Source organism: Ovis canadensis, chromosome X, assembly GCF_042477335.2.
Source record: "Ovis canadensis isolate MfBH-ARS-UI-01 breed Bighorn chromosome X, ARS-UI_OviCan_v2, whole genome shotgun sequence".
Lineage (NCBI taxonomy): Eukaryota > Metazoa > Chordata > Mammalia > Artiodactyla > Bovidae > Ovis > Ovis canadensis.
In genome coordinates, this window is record NC_091727.1 from 2,750,521 (window position 1) to 2,774,680 (window position 24,160).

A 24,160-nucleotide genomic window follows, 5' to 3' on the forward strand; every position below is an offset into this window, starting at 1 on the left:
ACTCCTGAGCTTGTTAACTGCTGCAGAGAAGTAACAATTCTGACCCAGGCTGGAGCTCTTTCGATGACTTGCTTTTCACTGCTGCTGTTATTATAATCATATATAATCAAAGTCAAAGTTGTTAGTCAATCAGTCATGTCTGCCTCTTTGTGACCCCGTGAACTGTGTAGCCTGCCAGGCTCCTCCATCCATGGGATTTCCCAGGCAAGAATACTGGAGTGAGCAACTGTTCCCTGCTCCAGGAGATTTTTCTGACCAGGGAAGGAACCTGCCTCTCTTGTATTGCAGGAAGATTCTTTACCGCCTGAGCCACCATGAAAGCTCAATGATGCATAACGACCTGCCTCAAAGGACACTGCCCCTCTGCGTGATTATAAACTCAAGTGCCTTTCTTCAGTTTGTTGAGAGGTCATCTGAACCTGACCACCTGTGAGTGGCTACAAAAAAGAAGAGATAAACACACCCCTTTCCAAGGCTGCTCCTTCCCAGAGATGCCTTGCAAGACTGAAGACACACGTTACGTCACTTCCTCACTACCTCTCACTCTTTGTTGTGCCCTTTGGTGTTAGTTCCTCATTGCTTCTCTCCATCTGACTCTATAAAAGAACCTGGCATCCAGAACCCAACAGGATATCTGCCCTGAGATTTCGGTCTGCCATCTTCTCGGTCAGCTGGCTTTCCGAATGAAGCCATATTCCTGGCTTCAGTGCCTAGTCTTCAGATGCAGTGGCCTGCTGTGTGGTGACCAGACGGAGCTTGGACTTAGCCAGAAATCTGCCTTAGCCAGCCAGGAGCCGCGATGCTTGAGGCTAGCCGGCCATGATCAGAAAATATTTGGGCAAGACCCTGTCTGCGGAGATCATTTGCCCTCAGGACTTCCATGCAAATGAGGCACATATTGGTTCAAGCAAATCACTGACCTCACTTACCCCTGGTCGCTGCCTTCCTGGCATGACTATGCAGACTTCTCATTCTGCCTTTCCTGGTGCCTTCACCTCTTTCCCCTTCAGTCCACATTGATTTACAGGAGCCTAGATGTTGCCTCTGAGCCTTCCCTAGAGGTCTTCTCCCCTAAGCTAAATGAGTAAAAGTAAAGCTTTCCAACATAGGTAAAGGGTATGTCAAGTCCTCCAATTTCATTGAGGTAACCATTTCCAGTTCTTTCAAAAAGAAAAAGAAAACTGTCTTTGTTTTACAAATGTAGTCTTTTCAGGACCCAAGGTGGCTCCCAAAATCCTTTACCACTGCAAAACCTTACCCATTTATCTTAAGAGGCTTGTGAATATTAAACAAGGGGGAAAGAAAGTCATCCTAGGAAGAATTTGCCTGTAGTTTTGAGATGAAAATGTCCCATATGGTCTTCTCAGGAACACTCATCTGCGCTGCCTTTTATACACGCAAATTTAAGAGAGTAACGTAATTTAGAAGTTGGTTTGTACAAGACACTTATAAATTTATATTTCTGCAAATATTCAGCCATCTAGCTAAGTGAGCTTAACTTGTTCCATTTGTCAGAAACCTCATTTGAATCTAAACTTTTGCAAATTGATGGGTTTTTTACGTTGCTCCACCTGACTTAGGACTGAATTCTTGAAATATAAACTGAGGCCTCTCTGTTGCTGTGTGTATGCATCTTTGTCTTTGGATAACACTGCCACAGTTGATTTACAAAAGAGCTCTATTTAATTAAGTGAATGTAAGTGCTCACAAACATACAGACCAAACAATTCTAAGTAAAAGAAAAAAATCATGCCAAATGACTGTCACATTCACATGAACCAAGATATTCCATATTAAATTAGTGTCTGGTATTAAAGTTTAAGTTTGTTGATCAAATTAATATAGACCTGTCTTGATTATCAACATTAGATGTAACTTTAAGTATGGTTATTCCAGTAGTCATGGATGAATGTGAGAGTTGGACTATTAAGAAAGCTGAATGGTGAAGAATTGATGCTTTTGAACTGTGGTGTTGGAGAAAACTCTTGAGAGTCCCTTGGACTGCAGGGAGATCAAACCAGTCCATGCTAAAGGAAACCAGTCCTGTATATTCAATGGAAGGACTGGTACTGAAGCTGAAATTCCAATACTTTGGCTACCTGATGTGAAGAGCTGAGTCACTGGAAAAGATCCAGATGCTGGGAAAGATTGAGGGAAGGAGGAGAAGGGGACAACAGAGGATGAGATGGTTGGATGGCATCACTGAATTACTGGACATGAGTTTGGGAAGACTCCGGGAATAGGTGATGGACAGGGAGGCTTGACGTGCTGTGGTTCATGGGGTCACAAAGAGTCAGAAATGACTGAGCGACTGAACTGAACTGATAATATTTGAATTGTGTCAATGTTTAACAGAAGCTAAACAAAATCTTATCATATCTCTTACAAATCTGTCAGCAAGGAAAGTAACTCAATGTGAAGAAACTTTTGAGGAAAGTATGCAAATGAAACAGGAATTTTGAGTGAACTTTTAGAAAGACTTCCTTCTGCCTTTTAGGATCTCTCCAGATATTCTACAACTTAGAAGTTAAAATTATGCTGAAACAGTTATGTGACAAAAGATTTGTGGATAAGGGTTCCAAAATGGGTTTTGTACTTGATCACTCAGGACTGAGTTGTTTAAAACAGGTTTAATTGAATAAATGAATTTTTAATGTAAACAGAAGCAAAATGTAAATTTGTTTAAAAAAAAAGGCACGTTTTTGAAGATGTTCAGTTGCTTTTTATAGCAAATGTTGTTTCTTTACCTTTTTAAGTGATCTGTTCTGTATTTGCCTTTGAACATTTTTATTATCACTTTGGCTTAGTAAATAACTTCTTTGACAGAAACCTATAAGCCTGTTGTGTTTAAAAACATTTTTTTCCTGAAAGTTCTTTTGACAAAAGTCTCAAATCAAATTAGCTCTATCTAACTTTGGGATGTTTCAAAGGGCCCCCAAAACACCCCAAAGGAAGATATTGACCTAATTAGGTTCACTTCATATGTTAAACTGCATGGGAGGTGTTTTCAGATTAGTAATAAATCTTAAGTTATATTGTAAATGATAAAGATAGTCTAGAGATTATGTAGAGTTCCTACAAATCTGATATGTTCTGGTAGCATATTATTAGTCATAATTCTAGTTATTATCTGAAAGTGTTGTAGGTCACAGCAGTAACTGGGTTGGTTTCAAATTACATTGTACTCAGATTTAAACTTGACTTCGGAAGTCTTTTCTCATTATAGACAGCTATGGTTTCACTCTTATGCCTTTGGAGAAATGCGTTCCATTCAAGAACAGTGATGTAAAAAAAGAATTTTGGATGAACACAAGTTTCTGACATTCCGACCATAATGCTGAACTGAGAAAAAAACAATTATGAAAGAATTCTGATGGGAAACCTGAAGGCTTCATAAAGCTGTTAACATAAAGAATGACTTACATAGACCAGAGTGGACTAGTACATATGGTCATAAATATTATGATTTCTGTATAAAAATTTACTGGTTTAACCTGTATTTTCCAAGTGTAAGAAAAAAATCCTCTCTTAAAATAATTATGACTTATACTACCTTGGTAAATTATAAGTGTTGTGAGTCAAACGGAAACATTTATCTTTTTCTCTCTACCTAGTTGATTCTGCCAATATAGGCTTGTCTCAACCATTAAGCCATGAAAAAATGTGCGTGGCCAGTACGATGAAACTGTAGATAGCTCATTAAATCAGTTATGCCTTCTTGGGTTGCTTAATTATCGCAACTGGATTAAAACTAGTTATACGAACCATTGTTTAACTTTGTTTTTTGTCTTCAAATGATGCCTCATGTTTCTCTGCTGAACTACGTCTCTGTCTATGTTACTAGCTCCATTGCTTATATCCTGTCTAATTTCTAAGGTTGTTGACTCTTGCGGTAACCAATACGTAATCGGGCTTCCATACCTCTGTGGCTAAACATTTTTAGAAAATCACATGTATAACATAAAATAATTGGAACAGTGTGATTCTAGGTATGGGAAGAAGCTACAAGGGAAAATATCTCCTGGATTATAGTTAGCCGCAAGCCAGGGATTTTTAAATTACTGCTGGCCCTGGTACAAAACATAACACCTGTCATGGCTTAAAAAGAATACGTGACTGGACTGGACAAAAACAAACAAGCAAAATCACTGAAGTGAGACTCTCAACTCAGTGGGACAAAAGTTGATCAGAAAGTGTCTTGCAGACACTGGTCACATTCATGACCGAGAGGTGAACCTGAGAGATGGAACCAGCAATTGCAGCCCTCCAATGTGCAGTCCATGGGGTCACAAAGAGTTGAACACGACTGAGTGACTGAACTGAACTGAACATGAGTCGGCGAGCCCTGAGGAAGAGGAATACCTGCCACTTAGCAGTCACCAGACTTCAGTCACTGCACATGGTGAACCCTGAGGAAACGCTGAGAAAGCAGGATTACAGGCCTCCAGATGGCTGAGGTGCAGACCGAGGAAATCATTTCAATAAGCCATGGCTTTCTGATCTTCGCATATATAACGAGATGCTTCCATGACTTGTGAAGCTGCCTTCTGGGTTTCAAGCAGTCTTTCTAAGTCTAGACTTCTAGACCCTTTACAAAGAGGAACCAAAAGAAGACACATGTCAACAGGTATAACACTAAGCAGCAATGGGAGACACCCCCAGAAAGAGGAATCTGATGAAGCAGGACGGTCATCACCCCCTTTTTCAACAAGACTTATGGAATGGACTGAGATGGGGGGAATCGTCGTAGAGAAGAACCGGCTCTGACTCCCTGTTGGAACTGTTCCTTTTGACTTGCTTTTCCTTGCCATTGCTATCATAGCCATACATAATGGCCTGCCTCAGAGGACCCTGACCCTCTGCCTGGCTGTTAAACTAAAGTGCCTGTGTTCAGCTCACAGGGAGACAGTCTGACCTTTCCCACCATTGAAAGGAAGAGATGAACACACCCCTTCCAAAGGTCGGCCCTTGGGAGAGATGTTTTACAAGACTGAAGACCCTTTCTACTTTCCTTCCTCATGATCTCTTGCTCTCTCTTCTGCCTTTTGACTTGAGTCCCTCACTGCTTCTCTCTATCTGGCTCTATTTAAGAACTGGGCATCCAGATCCTGACAAGATGATTATCTGAGGACATTAGTCTGCCCTCTTCTCAGCCAGCCAGCTTCTGAAAAAGTCATATTCCTTGCCTCAGTACCTAGTGTCTCTATTCATTGGCCTGTTGGTAATATAACTAGAGAGTCCATGCACCATAATTAAAAACCAGCCATAATGAAACTAAGATTCCATGTGCTGCAACTTAGACCTGAAACAAGTAAACGTGGAAATAAATAAACATTAAAAAAGATCTTTTTGTAACAGAAGCTGCTGCTGCTGCTAAGTTGCTTCAGTCGTGTCCGACTCTGTGTGACCCAATAAATGGAAGCCCACCAGGCTCCCCCATCCCAGGGATTCTCCAGGCAAGAATACTGCAGTGGATTGCCATTTCCTTCTCCAGTAATAGAAGCTACACATGCAATTATTTTCTTCGAAAAAAAGTGGGTTTGTGGTTGATTATGTCACATTAAATTCTAATTGCATTGGAACCTTGCTCGTGCATGTTAGAGGGAATGCCCAGTTTTGGGTAACCAAGCTCAATAGCCTCCTTCAGCATTTTAGATAGGTGTCGTGCAATCTAGATGTAAAAACAGTGCTAACAGAGAAAACAGACAAGCAAGAGAAAATTAATATACTGGGAGAGAGAGGCTTCATAGTTACAGGAACGTGGATAAATTTGAGAAGGAGACATAGCAAGCCTAGCTTTAGCATTATCTTTGAGTGGTTGCTGAGGTAACATTTGAGTAAGACGGTTGTCTTTTTATTTATTATTAGATTATCTGCATTTTGAGCACTATTCGTGACACAGTTTGTATTAAACGCTGTATGACTTCCTTTTGGTACAAAACAATAGGATTTCTTTTTTTTTTAAATGAATATCCTTGTGAGTGGCAATTTTGTTTGTTTGGTTTAGTTTTTAATTGGAGAATTGCTTTGCAATGTTCTCTTCACCCCTTGTGTACAACAAGCTAAACATCACAATTCTCCTGACGTCATCTCTCTTTTGAGCCGCTCCACTCACTGTGTCCCGCCCCCTCTAGGTTGTCATAGAGTGCATGGCTGGGCTCCCTGTGTGGCAGTAACTTCTCAGCAGCGTGGCAGGGAAGGAATGGAGACACAGATGCAGAGAACAGACTCGGGAACACAGTGAGGAAAGGAGAGCGTGACGTGAATGGGAGACAACAGGATTTTCACAACTGTTGCTGTTGCAGGAAGAGGGACCCCGTCCAGGGCCCGAAACTGGGCTCTTGTCTAACACTCAGAAATGAATTGTCAGAGGAGACACATGTGCTGACAAAGCAAGAGATTTTATTGGGAAAGGGCACCTGGGTGGAGAGCAGTAGGGTAAGGGATCCCAGGAGAACAGCTCGGGATTTATGGTGATGGGATTAGTTTCCGGGTGGTCTTTGGCCAATCATTCTAATTCAGAGTCTTTCCTGGTGGCACACACATCACTCAGCCAAGATGGATGCTAGCGAGAGGGATTCCGGGAAGTGGACAGACACGTGGTGTCTCCTTTAAACCTTTCCCAAACTCTTCCATTCGGTGGTGACTTATTAGTTCCATATTCCTTACCAGGATCTCCTGTCATAAAACAAGTCATGCAAATGGTTACTATGGTGCCTGGCCAGGGTGGGCGGTTTCAGTGTGCTTCCCCTAATGCGGTGATAAACTCTAAGAGTAACTGACGATTAATTTCCCCTGGACTGGCAAACAGTGAGGCCTTCTTAAGAAGCGATGGTCTTAGGATACATTCCGAGGGGACACGTGTTGGTAGAAACCTGAAAGAAAGACCTGAAAATGCTGGAAAAGCAGAGGTCGAGATGGAAGGGTGATGATGGGCAGATAAGGGGTGCTACCTGGGACCACATCCCTGCTGGGAATGATCTGATTCAGGGACCTTCCTGGAGGTGATCCTGCACCTCCACTTTGCCGGGTATAGGTTCTTTTCCTGGTTGGACAACTAAGAACCTGTGTGCTGCTGGGTGCAACCACAAGAGACAAACAGACAAAAAAACAAATTATTATCTGGATCGAAGACCAAAGAGAGGGAACCATTTCACGGACTTCTGAGACATGAAAGCCTTCAGTCACCCAGATTTCACAGCCAAAAACTACAAGATACTGTACAGAGGGACGTGTGAATGAAAGAGAAAAAATGACATGGCAACCAAAAGAAAAGAAGGAAGACAAAACAAAAGATTATACTGTTGTTCCACATAAAGACAGAAAGGATCAACCGAAGAAGTGAGCAGAAGTCATTCTTGAGACAAGGTGCAACCTAAGCTTAGCGTTCTCAGCTCTGATTGGTCCCAGGAGCAGCCAGGACTGGGTGAGCCCTCTGGGGATTGTCCCTCAGCTGAAACTCACTGTTTCTTCATTTCTGCCCTCAGAACAAGACTAATCCTTTAATGTATTGATTTGATAAATCACTATCGATGAAGATGAACATAAGTAAGAACTTGATTAAAAATACAAAACAATAGATTCTTTCATATGAAGCCAGGAAAATAACTACATGTATAGATTCAGGAAATTTGCTCTTCCCATTTAAATTCTAAAAATTACAAGAAATACTATCCTGCTTTTTCACTCACCCAGAGAAACAACAGAGTTACTGAGTAATTACTACATGACTGATTAGGTGGTTAAAAGGTGTTCTAAAAAGGGGTATTGAAAATGAATTGTTGACATGCCTTCCTCATGTAAAGTTAAGAGCATTTGAATGGCTCTTCTTAGAAATTAGGAAGGAAGAGCCCACTGTGGGATGCTTTGTGCTGATATGCTCCTCACTTTAGAGAAACAGGAGACTTTCCAAAGGTCACTTACAAAACAGATTTTCCTTGAGTAACCCACATAGTCAATATTTGCTTTTACATAACAAATCTTAAACACTGTACTCTGTTAAGTGAACAACATGGGGAGTGGGAGGTTGCAGGCGGTATGTACCTTGGACAGCTCATCCCATTTTGGATCTCCAGATATAAAGAAAAGTAAATATTCCTGACTTTGAAATTATCACACATGTTCTGTGATTTCTCACTTATTCATAAGCCTCTCTTGAAACAAATCTCATTGTGAAAATGACAAAATACCAGATCTATGAAACATTCTTTTAAGACTAATCTCATTATTAAAATGACAGGGTGCCAGAAAAGTTATCTCCACCAAGCAGGAAACAGAAGATAACATCTGTGTAACTTTGGTTGTATCAGGAACAACCATTGGTTCGTGATGCATCACGCCAACAGATGCTTGCTATAAAAGAGGCACTGGTTTCGCATCCTCTCCAACCCTTGGGACACCCTCAGCTTCTGCAGAAGAAGAGACAGTGAGATGAAGGTTCTGCTGCTCAGTGTTGTCCTTGGTCTGCTTTATGCAGGCCACGGTGAAGCTCAGCTACTTCTCAAACCGGTACCAGGGGTGGTGCAAGCTGGGAGGAGGCCTTGGGGTATATGTGTGTGTGTGTGTCCCTTTTTGGGTTTGGTCATGTGGATCCGTAAGTCTGGCCATCTCCCTGCAACTCAAAATTGCTCCATTCACTCTCTATATACCTGTTCTGCATGGCCTCTGTATCATCTCTGCTGTCTGTTCATTGGCTCCCATGCTTGTTCACTGCTCTTGTAAAACAGATCTCACTGCTCGTGGACTAGGGCTCTTGCATTTGACAAGACAGCTCAAGCCAGCTCAGTAATGCCTCAGTCCTTCCTGAGTGACTTGAGTTTTCACATGATTTTATACCTAGGGCTGTGTCCATAAAGATAGGTAACTTCTGCCCAAGCGAAAGGATAAGAGAAACTCCTGAGGAATGATATCAGCAGAATTTGCAGATGGCCGAAGCTTCCTCACAGGAATTTGATTTCAGTTTTCAGGGGAATGGAAAACACATTACATCGCAGCCAGTAACAAAGACAAGATCACTGAGAACGGGCCATTCCACATTTACGTACGTCATGTTGATTTCATGCAAACGACACAGTTGACGTCGACTTTTATGTCAAGTAAGTGAAAATCACCCTGAAGGGAAAACAAAACAAAACAAAACCTGTAAGCTCTTGAGTCTGGTGGAGGGTGTGGCTTCTCCATCTGCAGGGAACTCTCTGGCCGATGTTGAGAGTGTGATGCTGTGAGTTGTGGATGAGCAGGGTCTCCGAGCTGGGGTGGGGGCAGTTTACTTGTGAGCCTCCAGGAGAAGTCGTGGTCTTTGCTTGGAAGAGGGTGGGAGTTCCAGAAGCTCCACTGGCATCAACTCATTAAAGGAAAGAGGGGCTCGGCAGCGGGAAGAGGCTCGTGTCCTGGAACCAACCAGGGCCTTGAACCCCTTCTGCAGAGTTTGTTAGAGACGGTTCCCACCGAGCCCAGAACCGAGGGTACTGAGAGAGCCCGCAGTGAGCTCTGCTCTGTGGGGCATCCTCACAAGATAGTTCATCACCACTGAATTCACTGAAGTCCTCACAGCCCCAGATGAGCATCCCAGCTGGTACTAGGGGTAAAGAACATGGATTTCTCCCTGCAAGAATTCTGGAGCGGGTTGCTATTCCCTTCTCCAAGGGGATCTTCCCGACCCCGGGATGGGACCCTGGTCTCCTGCGTTGCAGGAAGATTCTTTACCACTGAGCTGAGACAGTATACATACAGTCAAATTATAATCACACATACAGAAACAGACTCACACAAACACACAGATATATATCTCACACACACATATATGCACGTGTGTTATCACTAATATTTTAAGAACACCTCTTATCATCCTCTGCCATCTTTACAATTTTTGTGTCCTGTGTTTAACTTTTCAAGCAGCCACCCTTTCTGAAATAGGCTTTATGAAGTGTATTTATGTATAATCTGCCCTTTGTCGAGGTCTTAATTCAATGAGCTTTCATAATCCACAATTGTTCAACGAGCTGCACAGTCGAGATATAGAATTCTGGGCTTCCCTGGTGGCTCGGGGGTTAAGAATCCACTTGTCAATGCAGGAGACACAAGTTGCGTCTCTGGTCCGGGAAGATCCCCCAAACTGCGGAGAGACCAGGCACCTGTGACAGAGCTACTGAGCCCGTGCTCTAGAGTGCGTTCCAGAGCCCGTGCTCCGTGAGAGAAGCCGCCAGAGGGAGCAGCCTGTGCGCTGGCACTCAGAGTAGCCCTCGCTCTCCAAAACCAGAGAAGAACCCGCATAGCAACGGAGACCTAGCACAGCCAAAACTAAACATTAGGATCAAATATATTTATATAATTTCTCCATCACAGCTCCTTTTCATCACTCATTAATTGACATCTACCCCTTGGGCAACAGGTAAGACCTGACCAGCTTATCCTCACCTTTTCTGGATCTTCAGACGACAAAGTTACGCACGCTGCACCATTTTCCCGGATTTCTCTCACTCAGCACAATGGTTTTAAAATTTAACTTCGTGTCCGCATATACAGGGAGATGTGTTTTTCAGCCCCATGAAAGGGCTTGGTTTGCATAGATAAAATTTTGCATATTTGCAGCTTTTGGAAAATTGTTTTGTTCCCACCTTATGATTCTTTTCAGTCACTTCAGTGTATTTCCCTAAAGACTGATAACGGTAAACTCAATTCACTGTGGAGGTTCCTTTACAAGGAGTCTGTTCAAAAATTAACCCAATTCTTGTTGAGTAATTTCCTTTTTAACATTTGTTTCCCGTGCATTTTATGTGCCAGTATACCCTTTTTTTCACATACATGTACATAGGACAATATAGGAAGTCACCCAAACTCTTCTGTTACATAGCTGACTGTATATTCTTAACATACACTGCATATGTACAATTTCCTTACATCATATAAACATATCATGTGTACTTGTGTGTTTGCTTGTGTGTGTGTATGTGTCAATGTGTATACACACGTAGATGTGTCTTTAAAGTTTAAACCTTGTATGGTGTTGTGATAGATAGAGTGTGCCTTTTGAAAAAAGTGAAAATTTTCTTCTAACTCTTGGTGATATTAGGGTCTCACATCCTCTAATGAATCACTCCCGGGTTGTGAGAACGCCCGAGGTCTGTCATGATGGCTATTCCTCTCAGTTTCCAGAAACTAATTGAAGGAAAGGCTCGTTCTTATTGGGCTTTCCTAAAATGCTAGACGTCTCCACGTGTATTGGCTGTAAACAGGACCTATATTGTATTTGAAGTTTATCTTTCGAACTACTAGTCAGATCTAATGTGTAGAGAAAACATCCTTGTCACCGGATAGTTGCTTGATCTTGAACAACAGATTTCTTCTCTTTGTTCTCATTGTTCACATTTGTTCACATTGTTCCCAGGTACTAAGATGACCCAAGCACAATCTGGGGTGTGATACAAAAAGGAACTAACTATATACCGAATTTTGCCATTTTAATAAAACAACTTGAACATATTTTGTCTTTAAGGTCAAACGGAGAATGTGTCAAAAAACAAGTCACAGGAGAAAAGGAAAAAATTTCAGTTTATCATATTACATGTAAGTATTTGATGTTGAATGTAAGAGTGTTTCACTGGGAGGAGTGTGTTTGGGTGGAAATCTTGGTCTTGACTTCCTTCAGTTACCCCAAACACCTGCATTCTATTCCTGCTAACAATTAGAAGTCAAGGATCAGACTGTCTCCACACAACTGAGTTTTACTCAATAAGACTAGGCTCAGACATCCTACAGTGTGAAGTCAAGCCGGCCTTAGGAAATATTACTATGAACAAAGTGAGTGGAGCTTATGACATCCAATGTGAGCTAGTTAGAATCCTAAAGGATATTGCTGTTAAAATGCTGCACATAATAAGTCAGCAAATTTGGAAAGCTGAGCATTGGCCACAGGACTGCAAAAGGCAGTTTCTGTTCCCATACAGAAGAAGGGTAATGCCAAAGAATGTTAACTACCACACAATCATGCTAATTTTATATGCTAGTCAGGTTATGTTCCAAATCCTTCAAGCTGGGCTTTGGCAGCACGTGATCTGAAAATTTCCAGATGTGCAAGCTGGGTTTTGAAGAGGCAGGGGATCCAGAGATCAAATTTTCAACATCTTCTGGATCATGGAGAAAGTTAGGTAGCTCCAGAGGAACATTAACTTCTACTTCACTGATTATGCTAAAGACTTTGACTAAAGGCTTGCCACAAACTGTGGACAATTCTTAAAGACATGGGAATGCCAGAACACCGTACCTGTTTCCTAAGAAACCTGTATGCCAATCAAGAGGCAACAGTTAGAGCTGCACATGGAAAAATGCATTGGTTCCAAACTGGAAAGCAGTACCTCGGGGCTGTATATTGTCACCCTGCTCACATAACTTATATGCAGAGTGCATCAGGCGAAATGCCAGGCTAGGTGAATCTCAAGCTAGAATCAAGATTGCCAGGAGAAGTATCAAGAGCCTCTGCCATGCAGATGATACCACTCTAATGGCAGAAAGTGAAGAGGAACTAAAGAGCCTCTGAGTGAGGGTGAGAGAGGAGAATGAAAAAGCAGGCTTGAAACACAGCATTCAACAAACTAAGACCATGGCATCTGGTTCCATCACTTCATGGCATCTAGAAAAGGGAAGGTGTGGAAGCAGTGACAGATTTTATTTTCATGGGCTCCAAAATCACTGCAGATGGTGACTGCAACCATGAATCTAAGAGACGCTTACTCCATGGAAGTACAGGTAAGACAAACTTAGACAGTGCATTTAAAGGCAGAGATGTTGCTTTGCTGACAACAACCCATCGAGTCAAACCTATGGTTTTTCCAGTAGTCATGAATGGATGTGAGAGCAAAAAGATCGTATGATGACTGGATGATAAAGAAGGCTGAGCTCCGAAGAACTGATACTTTCGAACTATGGTGCTCGAGAAGACTCTTGAAGACCCTTGAACTGCAAGAAGATCAAACCAGTCAATCTTAAAGGAAACCAACCCTGAGTATTCATTGAAAGGGCTGATGGTGAACCTGAAGCTCCAATCCCTTGGCCACCTGATAAGAGCCAATTTGTTGGAAAAGAACTTGATGCTGGGAAAGAATGAAGGCAAAAGCAGAATAGGATGCCAGAGGATTGGATGGAGAGATGGCATCACCTTCCTGATGGGCATGAGTTTGAGCAAACTGAGAGATAATGGAGAACAGAAGAGCCTGGTTTGGCGTAGTCATCAGATCGCAAAGAGTTGGAAGTGACCTAGCATCTGAACAACGAGAAAAACGAGACTAAGCACAGGTGTCGAATTTGTATTTTGTAAGGTTCTAACCGTGAGCATCCTGAATGTTCATTGGAAGGACTGATGCTGAAGCTGAAACTCCAATACTTTGGCCACCTGATGTGAAGAGCCAACTCATTGGAAAAGACCCTGATTCTGGGAAAGATTGAAGGCAGGAGGAGAAGCGGACGACAGAGAATGAGATGGTTGGATCCCATCACCGACTCAATGGATATGAGTTTGAGTAAACTGCGGGAGTGGGTGATGGACAGGGAGGCCTGGCATGCTGCAGTCCGTGGGGTCACAAAGAGTCAGACACGATTGAGTGACTGGACTGAGACTCACACGGTTCTCACAGAAAATTTACAAGAGCCTTGTGAACGAACTGACGTTGCCAGGTTCTGTCTTGAGATTGCACATTGGCGTCAATCACTTTTTAAACATGGTCTTACAACATCTAAATCTGATAAAACTTTGGTGGAAGAACTTAAATCCAAGGAAACTATCCTGAGTTCAATCATAAAGGCAGCTTGTGTTCGAAGCAATGGGGGTGCTGGCTCAGATTTCTATCCTGAAGTCCTCCATGAGGGCTCTAAGCACCATTCCTAATTTTAAGTGGCTGAAGAGGTACACGTTTGATGAAAATTTGAATATTTCCGTATGTGATCACAACCCTTGCCTTAACGAAATATTGGCACAGTTGCAAATGAAATGACCTCAAAGAAGTAAAACGTATGCCTGAAATATTTCCCCATACTTTTGTGGATAATTTCTAACAGTTGATGATTTTTAAGCTGTGCTCTCATATTCTTCAGTTCAGTTCAGCTGCTCGGTCGTGCACGACTCTTTGTAGACCCCACAGACCAGGCTTCCGTGTCCACCACCAACTTCCGGAGCTTGTACAAACTTGTGTCCATCAAGTCAGTGATGCCATCCAACCATCTCATCCTCTGTCGCCCCCTTCTACTGCCACCTTCAATCTTTCCCAGCATCATAATTTCCATATTATTTTTTCCTTTGACTGAATCAGGAATGCTTCCACTGCTATTGTTTCTTTTGTTTTTGTAATTCTTTTTAGCTGGATTTTTACAGAGCAAATAACAAGGGAGGGAAATAGAATAGTTTGCCGTCTTGCACAGGTCTCTTTCAGGAGCTAACCCCCAGCTCTGTTTTGTGTAGTGAGGTATCTCACATCAAGCACAGCACAAGCAGTGACCTTGACTGTGACCCGATACCCAGAAGATAGCTTTACTCAACTGTGCCATCGCCTTCACAGCCAATTCAGTGCTGCTGCTATGCCCACCTTGGTGAAGTCATGGTAAAGAACAGGTGGTCACTGATAATCTGAGGACATGCATCGTTTGGCTTAAATTATCCCAATGCAATCCAAGGTTCATGGACTCATGGTTGGCTTGGGCATGTTGTATATATTTTCAGGGTTATGAGACGGTGAAGCTGTTTCAGCTGTTTTTTTTTTTTTTTTCTCCTTTTCAAGCAGACTAATGATTTTCAGTATTTTAGACACTGAGGAATGGTGTTTTCATGTTTCAGGAACACAGTTGTGCAGTTTACATCTCATCTCGCTGAGTGATTGCAGGAAGTTGTGGTGGAGGCCAGGAGAGACAGAGTGGACATAGACAGTTTAGACATAACACACAGTAGGTCAGAGCTGCTTCTTGTCCAGACACATGGGGCAGAGTGGATGGGCAGGGCAGAGAGGAGAGGCGGTGTTCCAGGTGGGGACGGAGCTCACTGCCTGCACGTCCCAGAAGGTGAACTGTCTTCAGAACAACAGATTTGGCAGTGGGCTCTGTAATACCCGAGACTGAGGGGGCAGAGGAAACATAATAATTAATGTTAAGTGTTCTGAAGATTGCCTGGCACAGGCTAAGCAGTCAGGAACACAAGCTTATTGAATGGTAGGCTGATTTTGGTCCAGAGAAATCAATGCCATGGCTGGGGTAAGAGGAATACAAAGGCTTTTAGAACTTCTGCTTGGTAACACCCTCATGCTGTTGAAAACAGTGCTGGGAACTTCCCCAGTGGTCCTGTGGATAAGAATCGTCTGGCCAACGCAGCACTCACGGATTGGACCCCTGGCCCAGGATGATCCCGCTTACCTTAGGGCCCAAAGCCCATGTGCCACAGCTACTGAGCAGGTGCTCTAGAGCCAGCTAGCGGCAACGACAGAGCCCATGCCTCCTAGGGTCTCTACTTGACAAGAGAAGCCGCTGCAACGCGAAGCCTGTGTTCCACAACTAGAGAGTGGCCCCTGGGGCAACACAAGCAGAGAAATCTGCGGACAGTGACGGCAATTCAGAGTAGCAAACAATTAACTGAAATTAAATAATTTAAAAAGATACAGTTATTGGTTTCACTAGGACACAGTTTCTAGAAAGCATCTCAGTAGGATAGCAAGGAGTGACTGGTTAAGTATAGGAAAAGGTGGGGTTGAGGGAAAGTCTTGCCTGCTTTTCTTGCTGTTCTAAGTATGATAGCATGCATTGCACCTATGGATAGAGGCATCCATCAGTACCACACGTGCAGTTCATACTGCCCTCGGCCTGTCACAATACATCCCACTGGATACAAATGAATGCGGGGTTGTACATATGTATCTCCTCTCTATCACAGATGCGGGTGAAAACCAAGTTATAATTCTTCACCTGTCAGCTGACACCATAATAGGATCTATTCACAATGTGGATGAAGAAGGAAAAGAGACAGAGTTGGTTGGAATACTCGGTATGTATGCATTCTAAAATTCCCATTGGCATTGTCACGCCACGTGTCCGTGCCAGAACTTTCATTCAGAAAATCACGAGGTGTTGACAATATTCACTATTCAGTGTACAAGGTCTCTGTATTCGTGTTCACTGACTTAGATATCCTGGAAGGTAATCTGCTAAGAAACAGGGGCCAAAAATAATTCTCAAATATCTGAAAATAATCCCTACCAATTGACATTAAAAAAATAATTTTTATAGAGTATTTAGAAAAAATACATCAACTAAGCTCAAGTCATGGCTATAATGAGGCTGGCCTGAATTACATCATTTTATATCAGTTTTCTCATGCATTATAACTCCTGGAACAGAAACTTGTAAAATAAATCTTCGTCCTGTTAAATGCACTCTTCTTATGAACAGTGACATGACCCCAAATGACCACACAGAAACACTGAGGTGAGTGTACCATCATGCCAGTAGATGTCTGTTTCAGAAAAGGTACTGTGTAGAATGGTTGGCTAAAGAGTAAATTGTCTCCCAAGTGGTATGTGATGGGGTTAATGTGTCTCCACCATGGGAAAACCCTGCTTCCTGCTAAGTGGGGCCCAGAACAAGACAGGAGTACGGGTACAGGTTCTGGGAAGCTTGAAAAAGAAGCAAGCCAGGTGTCTACTGTGATGGGTTGAGTCTCAAATCCATGGAGCTCCTGCAAGTCTTTGGCGGTCCTGCTGCTGATGCTGGCAGGGTTTAGTTACAGAGTTAGAGGGAAATTAAGTCTGAGGACAGCAGACATCTGCAGCAGGGGACATGGGAACTGTTTGAGGCTCTCTTAAATTATACAAGTGGAGATCAGATTGGCACATTCAATTCCTTGTTCTGTATATTCAGAAATTTCTGTGCATTCTCCTTTTTGCATGGTGACTTTCAGGCAAACGCAACCAGATTTCAGACATTGACTATGAGAAGTTCAAAAAGGAGGCAAGTGACAGAGGGATTCCAGAGGAAAATATCGTGAACTTCATTGATAATGGTAATGAAATTATACTTTTTTCCTGACTATATCATTCCCCTGGTATGTAACAATCAGGAAACAAATCAACTTATTTAAAATTTATTTTTCCATACGTAATCTCATGTAAAACGGTGGTTGATGGTGGTTTAGTCTCTAAGTCTTATCTGACTCTTGTAAGTCCATGCACTGTAGCCTGACAGACTCCTCTGTCCATAGGATTTTCCAGGAAAGAATACTGGAGTGGGTTGCAATTTCCTTCTCCAGGCAAACTTTCAGACCCAGGGATGGAGCCTGTATCTCCTGTACTGCAGGCAGATTCTTTACTGACTGAGCTTCCAGGGAAGCTACTATTATAAAATATATTATTTAGAAGAGAAAAGAAATCTTAAACATACTGGAGAATGGGAGTAATCAGAGGCTCTTTAATTTCTCCCATTTTGTTTTTCCATAGATGACTGTCCAGCGGAGTGAATAAAATTGAGCTCAACAGTTTGGTAAGTAAGCATAGTTCATTACTAATGCTGCCCCACCAGATAAGTAAAAAAGGACACATTGCCATTTTATGCCTAATGCCCAATAAGTGGCTTCAGTTGTGTCAGACTCTGTATGACCCCCATGGGCTGTAGCCCACCAGGCTCCCCTGACCATGGGATTCTCCAGGTAAACATGCTAGAGTTGGTTGCCATTCCCTTCTCCAGGGGATCTTCTCAACTAGGGGATTTAACAAGCCTTTCCACATTGCCTGTATCAGCAAGCGGGTTCTTTACCACCTGTGCCTATTTCATACAAGCCAAACATTGCACGTAACAATGATTTGTCCCAATAACTTACATTCTAGCACTAGAGAGTTTTGTCTGTTACATTAGGTAATTTTTCTTATCTTGAAACAGTTGAAATTACAAACTGTTTGCTTAATTATTGCTGAGCAGCTTTGGTGAGAGAGCCTTATCCTGCAGGAATCTTGCAGACCAGAGTCATCAGACAGAAGCAGGAATCCCCACAAGTTGGCGCAAACTCCTCAGTGTTCCCGTCAGTCCTGACCTGATAGTTGTCCACACACGTCTGTCCTCCAGGAACACCAGGATTAAACAGTGCTCATGGTTTCTCAAGACCAGTGTTTAATGTCACGTGACTCTGACAGAACCTAAATGCCTTGCAACGACACTGTCTGAAATATGCATTTGAATCATATTCCCCTTTAGAGGGTAATTTCTGTTACTGGGATCTTTAAGGTTTCAAAAGTAGGACAGCGTCAGAAAATGACACTGATCTCGGCTAAAATGTGGCTTTAATTTCTTGTTGAGAAAACAACTGAAAGTAAAAATGCAAAGAAAAGCTCTAACTTGCAGATGAATATGATAAAAAAATCTTGCAAATATTCAATGGAATATTGCTCAGCTGTAAAAAATAATGAAACCATGCCATTTGTAGCAATGTGTATGGACCTACAGATTGTCATACTGAGTGAAGTAAGTCAGAAAGAAATAGACAAATGCAATATGTATCACTTATACATGAAATCAAAAATAAGAGATGAGGGAGGTTATTTACAGAACAGAAACAGACTCACAGACATAGAGAACAGATGTTTTTGCAGATGGGGAAAGATTTGGGAAAGATATAGATTGGGAGTTTGGGTCAACAGAGACAAACTATTATAAAGAGGATGTATAGAGAATAAGGTTCAACTGCATAGCACAGGGGCTAAATGCAATATTCTGTAAAAACCTAAATTTGAAAAGAATCTGAAAAACAATCAATATTAATATATGTATGTATACTTTAATCAGGCTCCATTACCCCTGAAATTAATACATTGTTAATTACCTATATTCCAAAATGAAACTTAAAAAAATAGTTCTTGAAGACCCAAAAGATAAAATTTGTGGAATTAGGAAAAGAATGTAACTCAACCACATTGACAGTAAACCACCTTTAGACGAAGATTCACCATGAACATGCACTCTGAAATCATTTCTCCTCAAATGAATCCCAAAAGCAAAATCTCCCACCTTATGTACATTCTGGGGAAAATTCCACAGGGAACCTGCCATCTCAGAGATGTGGAGTATCGATGTCCACCAGGATTCTGTCCACTGGATCCCCTACCAGCTCCTGTACCCTGGATAGCCTGCTGCCTGAGGCTCAACCCTGTCAGCCATCACACAGTCACCGCTACTAAACTTTTGATCCTGTTTTATTCACCTACAGAGTCACTGAGACCAGGCACATCCTCTTCTGCATGGAACCAAGATCAACAACATGAAGACGACTTTCTTGCTTCCTGACTAACAGGATCCTTCTCTCTTCACACTCACACTCTCTTTCCCATCTCATTTCTCCTGGTCCCTGGTCATGTGCTGTCTGGTGGCATCTGATTTCTGAAGGCTTACATAAATTGAGTTAATATCTTCCCTGCAAATGTGTGTCTGTGCAAAAGTCACTTGATTTCAAACACGCAATTTTCCACTTTAAATATCCAGGAAATGTGAAAGTCACTCGGTTGTGTCTGACTCTTTGTGACCCCATGGACTATATAGTTCATGGAATTTTCCAGGCCACAATATTGGAATTGGTAGGCTTTCCCTTCTCCAGAGACTCTTCCGACTCAGGGACTGAACCCAGGTCTTCATCATTTCAGGTGGATTCTTTACCAGCTACCAAGGAAGCCCCAGGAAACTGTGCCTTTAATAAGACAGGTGTTCATCAGAGGCAAGTCTGATGGGGATTCGATAGAGATGCACTCAGGTGTCCAGGAGTCAGGGAGAAAAAAAGACTAAACAACCATGGGACAGGGGACAGGGGACAGGATCTCCCCCGGTCCTTTAGATGCAATTAAGACTACATGCCTCTTCGATGCAATTGAACTACCTGAAGAAGTGGCAGTAATACACTGCTGGGGCCATCAAATGGATGATTCTGACATAACAGAGGGAAAAAGAAGAGCCCACTGACAAAGAAAAGGAGACAGCCACCCAGTCTATTAATACTCAGGCTCCCCTTCTGTGGGGCTTCCCTCCTGACTCAGTTGGTAAAGAAGCTGCCTGTAATTCAGGGCACTACCTGCAGTGTAAGAGACTTGGGTTTGACCCCTGGGTTGGGAAGATCCCCTGAGAAGGAAATGATTACCCAGTCCAGTATGCTTGCCTGGAGAATCCCATGAACAGAGGAGCCTGGCAGGCTACAGTCATTGGGGTCTTGAGTTGGACATGACTGAGTGACTAAACCACCACCTCCTGTGGGACAAGATTCACACTGATATCAGTTCAGTTCAGTTCAGTCACTCAGTTGTGTCCAATTCTTTGCCACCCCATGAATTGCAGCACTCCAGGCCTCCCTGTCCATCACCAACTCCCGGAGTTCACTCAAACTGATATAAAACCCCATTCTTCCCCTGAGGAACTTTAACATTCCCTGTCTGATGGAAATATTTTACTCCCCTCTGGATGCCTTCAAACATATGAGAAACATATATTACCCTCTAATGGCCAATGCAAAGTTCTTAAAACTGGACATCAAACATCCAATTTGGGAATTGAAAACACTTCCCAATTTGCTTCATGTCTCTTTAAAGAAAAGGGATTAAGAAAAACTAGAAGTCAAATTGTCAAAGGATGTAAAATATGTGTCTTAGTTTCAGAATACTAAGATCATGGCATCCGGTCCCATCACTTCATGGCAAATAGATGGGGAAACAGTGGCTGACTTTATTTTGGGGGGCTCCAAAATCACTGCAGATGGTGACTGCAGCCATGAAATTAAAAGATGGTTGCTCCTTGGAAGGAAAGTTATGACCAATCTAAACAGCATATTAAAAAGCAGAGACATTACTTGGCCAACAAAGGTCCATCTAGTCAAGGCTATGGTTTTTTCCAGTAGTCATGTATGGATGTGAGAGTTAGACTACAAATAAAGCTGAGCACTGAAGAATTGGTGTTTCTGAACTGTGGTGTTGGAGAAGACACTTGAGAGTCCCTTGGACTGCAAGGAGATCCAGCCAGTCCATTCTAAAGGAGATCAGTCCTGAGTGTTCATTGGAAGGACTGATGCTGAGGCTGAAACTCCAATACTTTGGCCACCTGATGCGAAGAACTAACTCACTGGAAAGTAACCTGTTGCTGGGAAAGATTGAAGGTGGGAGGAGAAGGGGACGACAGAGGATGAGATGGTTGGGTGGTATCACCGACTCAATGGATATGAATTTGAGTAAACTCTGGGCGTTGGTGATGGACAGGGAGGCCTAGCGTGCTGCACTCCATGGGGTCACAAAGAGTCAGACGCAACTGAGCAACTGAACTGAACTGTAAAATATTTTAAAAAAATAATCCTCACGACAGCCAATCAGCTTCTCCAGGTTTACAAGGTACAGGAAAATATCTTTGAGAAGACTAGCAGATAGATTTCAGCCATATGGCTAAAGGCAAGAGACACAAATACCTACTAGTTTGTGTTGGTACCTTTACCAGGTGGATAGAGGCTTTCCCTTGCAGAACAGAACAGGCAAAAGAAGTAATTGAAATTTTAATACATGAGGTCACTCCTTGCTTTGGTGTATTTCGAAAAAGTTCAAGTGACAGTGGCTCAGCCTTTCAGATTGCAATAATGCAATGAGTGTTTCAAGCCCTAGGAATTGAATTTCACTTACATCATCTTTAGAATCTCAATCTTCAGGCAAGGTAGAAAAAGCCCACGATATAATCAACAGACATTTATGAAAACTATCACAAGAAACTCACCTTCCATGTATTTCACTACTCCCTTTAGCTGTGGTAAGAAATACTTCACAGTTTCTAGGACTCAGCCCTTTTGAGATGTTATATGGAAGGCCATTTCTCACAAATGACTGACTTCTAGATCAAGAAACAGTTGAACTAACAAAATTTGTCACTAATTAACTTCTTTCCAAAGATGGCTACAGTCTTTAAAAGATGAGATTGCAAAACAAAAGGAAAATAAAAAGTCCTAATATAATCCTGGGGTTTTGGTATTAGTAAAGGCCATTCCTAACAATAGTCGCACCTCAACCCCCACGTGGGAGGGATCCTATTCTGTTATTCTCTCTTCACCTGACAATGTTAAGGTTACAGGTATCGACGTCTGGAATCATCACACATGGATAAGGTCTTGGAATCATCACACATGGATAAGTTCTTGGAATCCTCCCAGAAAATATCATAAGGACCATCCAACACCCCGAGAGCAGAAATCACAAGAGAATTCTGTTTGGAATGTCAATCCACCCTCTTGGAAAGATTGAAAGGACTGTTCAAGAAGGGCCCAGCTAAGTAACTCTTTTAACACAACATGCATAGACACATACTATTTTGCTCTTCTTAGTGTGATAATGACCTCTCAAGTCCCTTTAGATTGGACACAGAAAGTTTTCATTTTATGGGCACATTCTCATGCAGTGTTCGAAAATTGATCTTGTGGTTGGGTCTGTGGAGTTCTACCATTAACCTCCATTCATGGACCGCCTTGGTTAATGTCACCCGTAGATGGATCCGATTTTCAAAAGGTATGTCATTTTATGCTTCCCTGGAGGCTCACATGGTAAAGAATCCGCCTGCAATGAGGGAGACCTGGGTTTGATCCCCTGGGTTGGGAAGATCCCCCTGGAGGAGAACATGTTGACTCACTCCAGGATTCTTGCCTGGAGAATCTCCATGGACAGGGGAACCTGGTGGGCTGCAGTCCATTGTGTTGCAGAGTCAGACACAGCCGAGCGACTAGGCATATGTTATTTTGTCCAAGAAGATGAAGATGAAACCAAAAATTTAAATGTCCTTAACATGAATTTATTGACTTGGTGTAATACAACTAGTGCATTGGGTCACAGCCTACATTTTGATTATGATCAAACGGAAAGAGACGCCTATGGCTATTATAAAAAAGAAGCAACCAATACTAGCTATGCCTGCAGGGGAACCAAACCACAATATATCAGTCAGTTCAGTTCAGTCGTTCAGTCGTGTCTGACTCTTTGCGACCCCATGAATCACAGCACGCCAGGCCTCCCTGTTCATCACCATCTCCCGGAGTTCACTCAGACTCATGTCCATCGAGTCTGTGATGCCATCCAGCCATCTCATCCTCGGTCGTCCCTTTCTCCTACTGCCCCCAATCCTTCCCAGCATCAGAGTCTTTTCCAATGAGTCAACCCTTTACATGAGGTGGCCAAAGTACTGGAGTTTCAGCTTCAGCATCATTCCCTCCAAAGAAATCCCAGGGTTGATCGCCTTCAGAATGGACTGGTTGGATCTCCCTGCAGTCCAAGGGACTCTCAAGAGTCTTCTCCAACACCGCAGTTCAAAAGCATCAATATATACTGCTCAACAAATACACCAAATCTGGGACCAGTACATGTGGATAACCCCAGAAAGGAGGCAATTGATAAAAACAGCTCCCATTTGTTGAAAACAAAATAATCATACCAGATTACATCCTCATAGTACTAAACCTTCAGGATTCTTATCAAAATCTTTATGTAATCCAACAAGAACAGTAAGTCATATGAACTCAGCAGATTCAGTCATATAGACAGGGACTGATTGGGTCAACACTCCAGGCACATGATTTTTAGCCCCAAACGGAACTTACTGGATATGTGGGACCATTCTTTGGCCCCAGTTACCCCCAGGATGCATTGCAAAATGTGCCCTAGGATTATTGTTTGCACGTGGTCAAATTTTGAATGAATTACCTCATAACTCAATCAATCTCCCTATACTACAGGTGAAAGGTACACCATCTGTGTTCCACTGGTATGACTACCTGGTTGTAATATTTGTGCCATCACTTGGCACCACTGACATATACTCAGAAAGGAAGCCTTGACTGACTTGACAAGACAAGCTTCAAATGATAATATGATGGAGAATGTAGCCTTCAATTCCAGACAAACTTTACTGTGCCAAGCTGCACTCCAAAATAGAATGGCATTAGATATATTTATGGCAGCACAGGGAAGAACTTGTGCCATAATTCATACAGAGTGTTGTGTATATATAACTGATTACTCACAAAATGTGTCTGATTCTCTTCAAGATCTGAAAAGTCATGTCCAGGCAATGGCTGATTCCACTCCTCGTTTTGGGACTACCCTATGGAACTGGATAACAACTTCCACCTGGTGGAAGCCCCTGGTCC

At 42.5% G+C, this 24,160-nt stretch overlaps 1 long non-coding RNA gene across 1 annotated transcript; it reads left to right on the plus strand.

Moving 5' to 3' along the window:
- The first annotated feature begins 15,903 nt into the window (after positions 1-15,903).
- On the plus strand, positions 15,904-19,433 carry LOC138929857 (uncharacterized). The gene is made up of 4 exons (XR_011446066.1): positions 15,904-16,015; positions 16,928-17,029; positions 17,463-17,505; positions 19,223-19,433. It is a non-coding gene; the product is annotated as an uncharacterized lncRNA (long non-coding RNA).
- Positions 19,434-24,160: the final 4,727 nt, after the last annotated feature.